The following is a 10,133-nucleotide window of genomic DNA, read 5'->3' as shown; positions in this document are numbered from 1 at the left end:
AGTTTCCCTCGGCGGGGCAGTAGAAGTCTCGGGCCCTCAACGCGCATGGAAGAGGGACATTTCTTGGTAACCTCATGTGTTTTTTTTTTTTTTTTTTTTTTTTTTTTGATTAGGTAAGAAAACTGGTAACCTCATGTGTTGCACATCTTCCTCTCCCAACCAATAACAAGTCCAAGGAACCGTATCCAAGACTTTGATCATGTGGGTTTCAACCAACCCCGCGGCATTGTATAAATTGTTACCCCATAAGAGAGGTTGGTCTTCGGGAATGTTACCAACCAAATTTGCCACAAAGAGGGTGACTAGTCCCCCACAATTGATGCTCCCCTTTTTCTCTTTATGCTTAGTTGCACTCACCACAAAGAGCCTTGCCCAATCCGGTACCCCCTCCCCCTCGGGTAGCATCGACCATATGCACTCTCGCACACTATCATTGACTTTCGTCGGCTCCCCCATGGAAAAGAAGAAACAAGAGATCATCCGGGCAATGATTCGGATGGGGGGGTTTGTAATGGCGGAGCTTTTGTCATTATTAGTTTGACGAGGCTTCCCCGAAATGCCACACCACACATCATTCAACGTGGTTCCTTGTGGGTTAACGGAGGAGGGTGGCCTAGAGATTCTCAAAATTTCCCTCACCCTTTCAAAGGTGAGAGAATGTCAAACCTTGCACAACCGAAAATTTACCCTTTCACTTTCCCCTTCCCCCGTGACATGTAAGGTGGCTAGGAATTCCAAGGTGTAGGCGGGGTAAGTGTTGAGTTGGAGGTTTATGTATCGCTCAAGCCCCACCTTGGTTAGAAAAGCAAGTGTTTGATCGTAAATTCTCATGTCCCTCAAGGTCCCGGGATGAAGGAATTTGGAAATGTGTAAGGGTTTACTCTCAAGGGTTTTAAAGTAGTTTTTGTATTGTGTGGGCAAACCCTCATCCCCATGAAAAGCTTTGGGTGGGGGTGGCGGTGCACTAGAGGCTTCACCTCTCTTCTTTGATTTTCCTTTGCCAATTTCGAAAACCATCTTTCTTTTCTAACAAAATTAAGCTCAAAAAGACAATAAAACAACCAAAAACTGAAAAATTTTCTAAGGGGCAATTCAACAAACACCTTATGTGCACTTGAAAGAGCTCGATTGTTTAAGGTGTGTTTGTCGAATTGTTCCTTCCCTAACAGAAAACTTTTACCAACAATCCACAATAATCAACAAAAGCAAGAATGTAACCCAACTAACTAATGTAAATCGGATTAAACTAATTTGAAACAAATAAAGTAGAGGAAAGTTGTTATACCTCCCCGAAATTTCTCAAACTTGCTTGAATAATGATGGATGATGCATAAAAACCCTTTAGTGACCCGTAAATCCACTTGTAGAAACTTCAAATTTACCCGGAAAAAATTAGGGTTCTTGGGAAATTTGGGGATTTTTCAGCAATTTGGTGTTTTGATGGTATTTTTGATAGCAAAATTGAATTATGTGAAGAATTTGGTTGAAAGATTTGAAGTTTGTTGATGGTGAGTAGTGATTTGGTGCGTTTTGGAGTGATTGAGATGAGTTTTCTTTGGGGTTTTCTCGACAAAAGGGGTTCTTGAATGATGAACAATGACAGGATAAGTGAAGATAAGGAAACGGAATTGCAGACCTGTGCAGGCTGCGCAAATTTCACCCTTGCCTTTGCAATCGGGCGCAGCTGCGCTGACCCTTTGCGCAGGCTGCGCTGCAACTCGCATTTTCCCTCCCAATTCCTTTAATTCCAATTCCCATACTTAGCCAAATTTTTGCTCTTTTCCCATTGTTCCCCTTGCTTGGCTTCTTCATATGAACTTGTAAATTAAACGCGGCTCTCGTCTCCTCTTGGGCACGCCTTCCAAGAGGGTTATGCAAATCACTATACCATTAACAAACCTCAAGTGCCTCTTGAATTTCAATGCAAATTAAATTATTTAAAACGAAATTAACATGCAATGAAATAAATTACGGAATTGAACTACACTAAGAAAACAATTAAATTGGGATAGAGTATTTACAAATTTTGCCGTTGTTTAATGTCGATGGCTCGACATAATGCTTCTTAAGGATTAGTCTTCGTAGACGGGGTCCTCCAATCGAGTTTCTTCTTCTCCAAGGTCTTGCATCCCTTCATGGTAGACTTTGATTCGTTGCCCATTTACTTTGATCAACTTTCCCAAGTTGGGAGTCTCCACATCCACCGCCCCATGTGGATGCACTTTCTTCACAATGTAGGGACCGAACCACCGAGATCTCAACTTTCCCGGAAAAAGTTTAAACCGATTTTGGAACACGAGAACCTTGTCTCCTTCCTTGAAGCTTCTTCGGGCTATCATCTTGTCATGCCATATCCTATCTTTTCCTTGTACATTGCGGCGTTGTCATAAGAATCTAACCGAATTTCCTCCATTTCTTGAATTTGCAACTTTCGATGCAACCCCGCTTCATCTACACTTTGATTGAAAGATTTGATAGCCCAATAAGGTTTATGTTCAACTTTGACCGTAGGTGGCATGTCTTCCCATATATGAGATGATATGGAGACATGCCAATAGGAGTCTTATACGCCGTGCGGTATGCCCATAATGCATCATCCAACCGCTTGCTCCAATACTTCCGATCCGGGTTCACCGTCTTCTCAAGTATTCCTTTAATCTCACGATTAGATACTTCCGCTTGCCCGTTGGTTTTAGGGTGATAAGCGGTGGAGACCTTATGGAGGACTCCATATTTCTTCAACAATCCTTGAATAACCCGGTTGCAAAAATGCGTCCCCCGATCACTTATTATAGCCTTAGGGAAACCAAATTTTGAGAAGATAAAGCTTTGAATAAAGCTAGACACGGTCTTGGCATCATCAACTCTTGTGGGGATCGCCTCCACCCACTTTGAGACATAATCAACGGCAAGCAAGATGTAAAGGAACCCGCTTGAGTTCGGAAAGGGACCCATGAAGTCGATCCCCCAAACATCAAATACTTCACAAAAGAGGATTGGTTGTTAAGGCATCTCGTGTCGCCGAGAAATGTTTCCACATCTTTGACACCGATCACAAGTCTTCACATAAGCTTGGGCATCCCGGAAAATACTAGGCCAATAGAAACCACATTCCAAGATCTTCCGGGCGGTCCTTTGAGGACCAAAGTGCCCTCCACAAGCGTACTCATGGCAATGTTGGAGGATTGAGAGGATTTCCACATCCGGAATACAACGGCGAATAATGTTGTCTTGGCACATCTTCCACAAGTAGGGGTCATCCCATATGAAGTAACGGGAAATACTCCTCAACTTGTGGTGTTGGCTAGAAGATAAGGATGTGGGAAACTTCCTAGTCACCATGTAGTTGACAAGGTTAGCATACCAAGGCTCAACGGCTTTCATAGCATATAAAGATTCATGTGGTAAGCTACCATCCACTACTCCTATTGTCTTCACTAGATCCTCATTAATGTGAAGCCTACTCAAATGGTCGGCTACCACATTGGCACTCCCTTGCTTATCTTTGATTTCGATGTCAAACTCACTCAACAAAAGAACCCACCTCATTAGCCTTGCCTTGGTGTCCTTCTTGTCTACGAGTTGCCTTATGGATTTGTGATCGGTATAAATAATGACCTTAGCACCCAAGAGATAAGCCCGAAACTTTTCAATGGCATACACCACCGCCAAGAACTCCTTTTCCGTGGTGGTGTAGTTTCGTTGAGCATCATTCAATAGTGAAGAAGCATATTGTATCACATGAGCTACCTTCCCCTCCCTTTGGCCTAAAACCGCACTAAGGGCATAATCACTAGCGTCCGTCATGATTTCGAAAGGAAGGTCCCATCTTGGAGCTTGAATTATTGAGGCCGTCACAAGCCTTTCTTTCAAAGAATCGAATGCCACCCTACAAGCATCATCAAAAACAAACTCCACATCCTTGTGCAAAAGCTTGCACAAGGGGTAAGCAATCTTGGAAAAGTCTTTAATAAATCTACGGTAGAAGCCCGCGTGTCCTAGGAACGACCTTATCTCCCGAGTATTAGTGGGATATGGTAAGGTTTTGATTACTTCCACCTTAGCCATATCCACCTCAATCCCTCTCTTTGAGACTATGTGTCCTAGCACGATGCCGCTTTTAACCATAAAGTGACATTTCTCGGAATTCAACACAAGGTGTGACTCCGTGCATCGTGATAGGACCATAGTTAGGTGGTCCAAGCAAGCTTCAAAGTTGTCTCCATGGACGGTGAAGTCGTCCATGAAAACCTACTCTAAGACTCTCTCCACAAGATCCGAAAAAAGACTCACCATGCAACGTTGAAATGTACCCGGAGCATTACACAAACCGAAGGGCATCCTTCGGCATGCATATGTTCCGAAAGGGCATGTGAATGTTATTTTGGATTGATCCTCCGGGTGTATGGGTATTTGAAAGTACCCGGAGTACCCGTCCAAAAAACAATAGAATTCTTTCCCCCCTAGCCTTTCTAGCATTTGGTCTAGAAAGGGTAAGGGGAAATGATCTTTAAATGTCACGGCATTAAGGCGGCGATAATCGATGCAAACTCTCCACCCGGTTTGAATCCGAGTGGGAATTAAAGCTCCTTCTTTGCCTTCGATTACCGTCACCCCACCCTTTTTCGGTACACATTGAGTAGGACTTACCCATTGAGAATCGCTAATGGTATAGATGATTCCCATTTGGAGTAGTTTGATTATCTCTTCTCTCACGACTTCCATCATTGGTGGGTTCAATCTCCTTTAGGGTTGTCTAACCGGCTTTACTTCTCCCTCCAACCGGATCGTGTGCATGCATACACATGGGCTTATCCCCTTTAGATCCACAATGCTCCACCCAAAAGCTCCTTTGTATCTTTGCAATACATCCACCAATCTCTTCTCTTGGTCACCCTCAAGTTGGTTTGAGATTATGAGGGGTAAGGTGTTGTTTTCCCCAAGAAAAATGTACTTCAAGTGGTCGGGAACTGGTTTTAGATTGGGTGTGGGTGGTTTTAAAATGGAGGGGAGTGGTCTTTCAAGGGAAGCCTCTAGGGGAAGGAATTTGGCTTGGTATTCATAAGGAGAAGAAGAAAAACAAGGTTTCTTGGGGCTGGAAACTGCGCAGGCTGCGCTGGTGAGCTGCGCAGGCTGCGCCCTGGGATTGCGCAGGTTGCGCCTTTGCTCGGCAATTTGTCCTCTATTTCTTCTATTTCTTCTTCCTCCATAGCTTCCTCTAATGATTCTTCCTTCTCCAATGCTTCTATACTTTCCTGCACATCATGAGACAACAAAAACCGCAAACCCTCCTTCTCGACATTGTTAGTAAGGGCCACTTCAAGTGGGTCCCTATGACACAATTGGTAAACTTGATTTGCCAATGGTTCAATCATATCAAGAAAGTAACAAAAGCTCAAATCGTCTGTCTTTTTCATTGTCTCATACACATTGTATTTCAAGATTTTTCCTTCAAGTTCCATGGTCAAGTTTCCATCATACATGTCAAGCTTTGTTTTAGAGGTTCTTATGAAAGGCCTCCCTAACAAAAGGGGTGTAGCCTTAGAGTCGGGTTCCATGTCTAAAACATAAAAGTCGGCCGGAAACATGAACTTGTCAACCTCTACTAGCACATCTTCTACAAGGCCTTTGGGGTGAATTGTAGAACGGTCCGCTAATTGGATCACAATATTGGTCTTAGACAAGGGAGGCAATTATAAGGTCTCATAAACGGAGTAAGGCATAACATTGATAGAAGACCCCGAGTCTAGCATAGCACTAGCAAAAGCTTTGCCTCCAATGAGCACGGTATAGTTAGCATGCCCGAATCATCACACTTTTTGGGAAGATTTCTTTTGAAAATTGCCGAGACATGCCTACTAACCGTGACTCTTTCAATTCCTTTCCTTGGCTTCCGTTTAGGGGTACAAAGTTCTTTGATAAACTTTGCATACCTCGGGACGGATTTAATGATAGTAAAAAGAGGGATGTTGACCTCACATTTCCTAAAAGTTTCATAAAGATCGGAGTCTTTATCAAACTTCTTGGGATTTGTGAGGGCACTAGGAAATGGTACCTCCGGTTCAACATACTCTCTTTCGATCTCCTCAATTTGAACTTTGGTGTTGGTGCTTTCTTTCTTTCCTTTGTCCTTGCTCAAAGGAGTCATCTCTTCTTCCCCATTAGCCTTTGAGGGTGTTCCTTTCTCTTGTTCAACAACAAGCTCTTCTTCAATTTGGTCTTCAATGTTAATGACCCTCTCATGTGACTTTGCCTTTCTCTTCTTCTTTGTAGGGTATTCCAAAGTTCTCCCCTTTCTCAATGTCATTGCACTCACATTTTCCTTGGGGGGGGGGGGGATGTTGTAGATTGAATTGAGTTGGAGTTCCTTTGATTGTTCTTGGCCATTTCTTGTGCAAGTTGGCCAAGTTGTATCTCAAGGTTCTTCACCCTTGCATCACTTGAGACTTTATCCGCATCCATCTTGTCAAACCTCTTGATTGTCTCGGTTTGCCCTTTCATAAGCATCTTAAACATATCTTTAGTGGATAAGTCTTCATCTCCTTGGGAGGAGGGGCCTCCTCCTTGAAAATTTTTGTGGTTACCTTGGTTACCAATTTTTTGTTGGTAAAAGTTTTCTGTTAGGGAAGGAACAATTCGACAAACACACCTTAAACAATCGAGCTCTTGCAAGTGCACATAAGGTGTTTGTTGAATTGCTCCTTAGAAAAATTTTCAGTTTTTGGTTGTTTTATTGTCTTTTTGAGCTTAATTTTGTTAGAAAAGAAAGATGGTTTTCGAAATTGGCAAAGGAAAATCAAAGAAGAGAGGTGAAGCCTCTAGTGCACCGCCACCCCCACCCAAAGCTTTTCATGGGGATGAGGGTTTGCCCACACAATACAAAAACTACTTTAAAACCCTTGAGAGTAAACCCTTACACATTTCCAAATTCCTTCATCCCGGGACCTTGAGGGACATGAGAATTTACGATCAAACACTTGCTTTTCTAACCATGGCTTAGTGTTGGAAATTGTAGTTTAAGTAGGATTGTCAATGTCATTGCACTCACATTTTCCTTGGGGGGGGGATGTTGTAGATTGAATTGAGTTGGAGTTCCTTTGATTGTTCTTGGCCATTTCTTGTGCAAGTTGGCCAAGTTGTATCTCAAGGTTCTTCACCCTTGCATCACTTGAGACTTTATCCGCATCCATCTTGTCAAACCTCTTGATTGTCTCGGTTTGCTCTTTCATAAGCATCTTAAACATATCTTTAGTGGATAAGTCTTCATCTCCTTGGGAGGAGGGGCCTCCTCCTTGAAACTTTTTGTGGTTACCTTGGTTACCAAATTGGAAGGATCCTCCTTTTGCTTGTTGAAAATTATTGTTTCTTTGATAATTTGTGCTTTGACCTTGTGAGTTGGAGTTTCTCAAGTGATTGAATTGGCCATTTTGAAAGCTTCTTGAGGTATCCCCTCCCCAACAAAGGTTGGGGTTGTCCCTTGACCCAATGTTGTAAGTATTGCCGCTCGGGTCATACTTATAATACCCTCCCCCATTGGAGTTCCTAGAGTTATATTGACCATGCATCATGGCACTCACATTTTCCTTGCTTATCCCTTGTTCTTCCATGATGGGACAAGTTTCCATTGGGTGTGGACCTTGACAATAGTAGTTGCACTCCAAGTTAGACCCTTGTGCTCCTCCTTGATTGTTTCCCACTAGTTGAGATACCATTCTTGTAAGCTCATCCACGGTTTTCTCAAGTTTGTTGTTGGAAGAGGAAGGTGTCTCAATGGAGTTAATAGTCTTGGATCCCCGGGTTCTTCCATAGTTCCTTGTGCTAGAGGCCAACCTTTCTATGATCTCATTTGCCTCCGCCACGGAGTAGTTGTCAACCCCACCACCCGTAGCGGAATTTACCATGATTTGATATTGTTGTGTAAGACCATCACAAAAGTTGACCAAAAGGTCATCACCACTAAGACCATGGTAGGGACATTGAGCAACTAACTTCTTGAATCTCTCCCAATACTCATATAGGCTCTCACTTGGATCTTGCTCCGGAGAAGTGAGGGCTTTATTTGCATGGTTATATCTTGAGTCGGGGTAGTATTTCTCAAGAAAAGCCGCTTTCATGTCCTTTCAAGTACGGATTGTACCCGGTTGGAGGTAAAACAACCAATCTTTTGCCGCATCTTGTAGTGAAAATGGGAAGGCTCTCAACTTAAATTGATCCTCCGTGACACCATTGGGAATGGCCTCTTCACACATCATATGAAATTCGGAAAGATGGCGATTTGGGTCATCTCCCGCATGTCCATGGAACTTTGGAAGGTTGTGGATGAAGTAGCCTTTTAATTCAAAATTTGCATTTGCCCCCATGGGTGCATGGGTAGGCTATGCAAAGAGGTTGAGTGTCATAATTCCTTGCCCGGAGCTCCCTAATAGTTCTAGTATCATTCGCCATTGGAGGGTATTCTACTTCAATGGGGTCTACCGAAAGTGGTTTGAAGTCTTCTTCTTCAACTTGTCCTCCCCTTGGAGGTCGTTGATACCAAGGGTTGGTGAATAACCAAGAATATGCTCCAAATGCGTCTTCTTCAATGGGAATGAACTCACCACCTTGTTGGGAACTAGGCATAAACCTTTACACTAACAAAATGGATTAGAACTACCACTTACTTCTAACAACAAGAAGAAGATAAAAACAACTAAACATGTATTTCACAACTCAAGCTTTTAGCTATGTTGCCCTTCCCCGACAACGGCGCCAAAATTTGATTAGCCAAATACTAGGTCGCTAAATACTAGAATTAAACTACCAAATTAGATATTTATAAACCAAACTTGACTTTACACTATGCAATTAAGATTAGTAGTAAAGGGAAGTAAGGGTCGAACCCAAGAGAAGGGATTAAGACTAAAACTTGAATTGTAAACTATGTGGCAACTAATTAGGCTTCTATTAACTAATTAGAACTCTAACCACAATTTAGACCTACTAAATAAGTTTATCAACAAATAATGGTTATGAACAATGGTAAACAAGTGGTGACATAAATGGAGAAAGGCATTTGATTGGAAACAAGCATAACAAAACTAAAGATGTAAACTTTCCTAAGAATCAAACCCACAAACACTTGATATGCAAACAACAATAATATGAGAGGAAACTTGGTATAATCCTACAAGTTCCACCTTTTCTCAAAGTATGACTCTTTTCTCTCTAAATTCATTTACCCAACAACAATCCTCAAGCAATTGATTACCACTATTTAAGCCAACAATGACAATCCTACTTAAACTACAATTTCCAACACTAAGCCATGTAAGGATTGTAGCCAAGAGCATGAAGAGCAAAACCAAGAGGAAAGTAAATGGGATATCACAAGAGTATGTCTAAGCCAACAAACCCAATGACATATTCAATTTCTACTCACAAAGATTGATGCTTTAAACCAAGATAACAACAATATGAGTTGCTTCAACAAGATATCACAAAAGTATGAAACTTTGCAACATTCAAGCAATCGATGAATATTAAAGAGGCAAGAGTGATCACTTCTCACAACAAAACATTCATCATGACATTCAAACATAGAAATTGAAATAAATGAAAGAGTAGAGATTAAAGAGTCAATACAATGATAAAGATGAAAGCTTGAAATGGATTACACCAAGTAGTGGAAGATTAGTCTTCCATAGTCTTCATAAAACCCAAATAACAAAGAAAGATTACAACTTGTATAGAAAAAGTCTTCTTAATTGTTACAAGATTCAAACCTTAAATTATGAGATTAGATGAGATGATATGATGTTCTAAGATGATCTTTAGGTCTTCAAAATCTTGGGTATATATAGGGCTTCACGGAAACCTAAAAAGATCTTCACTTAAGAAGCCCAAATGCGGATTAGAAAGCCCCGTAAAACAGAGCTGCGCAGGCTGCGCCAAAAGTACTCTTGCCTGCGCAATCGGGCGCAGCTGCGCACCTCATTTGCGCAGCCTGCGCCTAAGCTCGCAATTTGGAATTCTCACCCATTTGCTTCTTGACCTCTTCCCTTGATCTCAATTCTTCTCATCTTCACTCCTCACTCCTCCCAGCTGGATATTAGGCCACATGTGAGCCGCTTGTGCCATGTCTTGACCGTGGAAAG

This window comes from Silene latifolia, chromosome 4 (assembly GCF_048544455.1).
Source record: "Silene latifolia isolate original U9 population chromosome 4, ASM4854445v1, whole genome shotgun sequence".
Taxonomy (NCBI): Eukaryota; Viridiplantae; Streptophyta; class Magnoliopsida; order Caryophyllales; family Caryophyllaceae; genus Silene; species Silene latifolia.
This window is presented reverse-complemented; position numbering follows the sequence as displayed.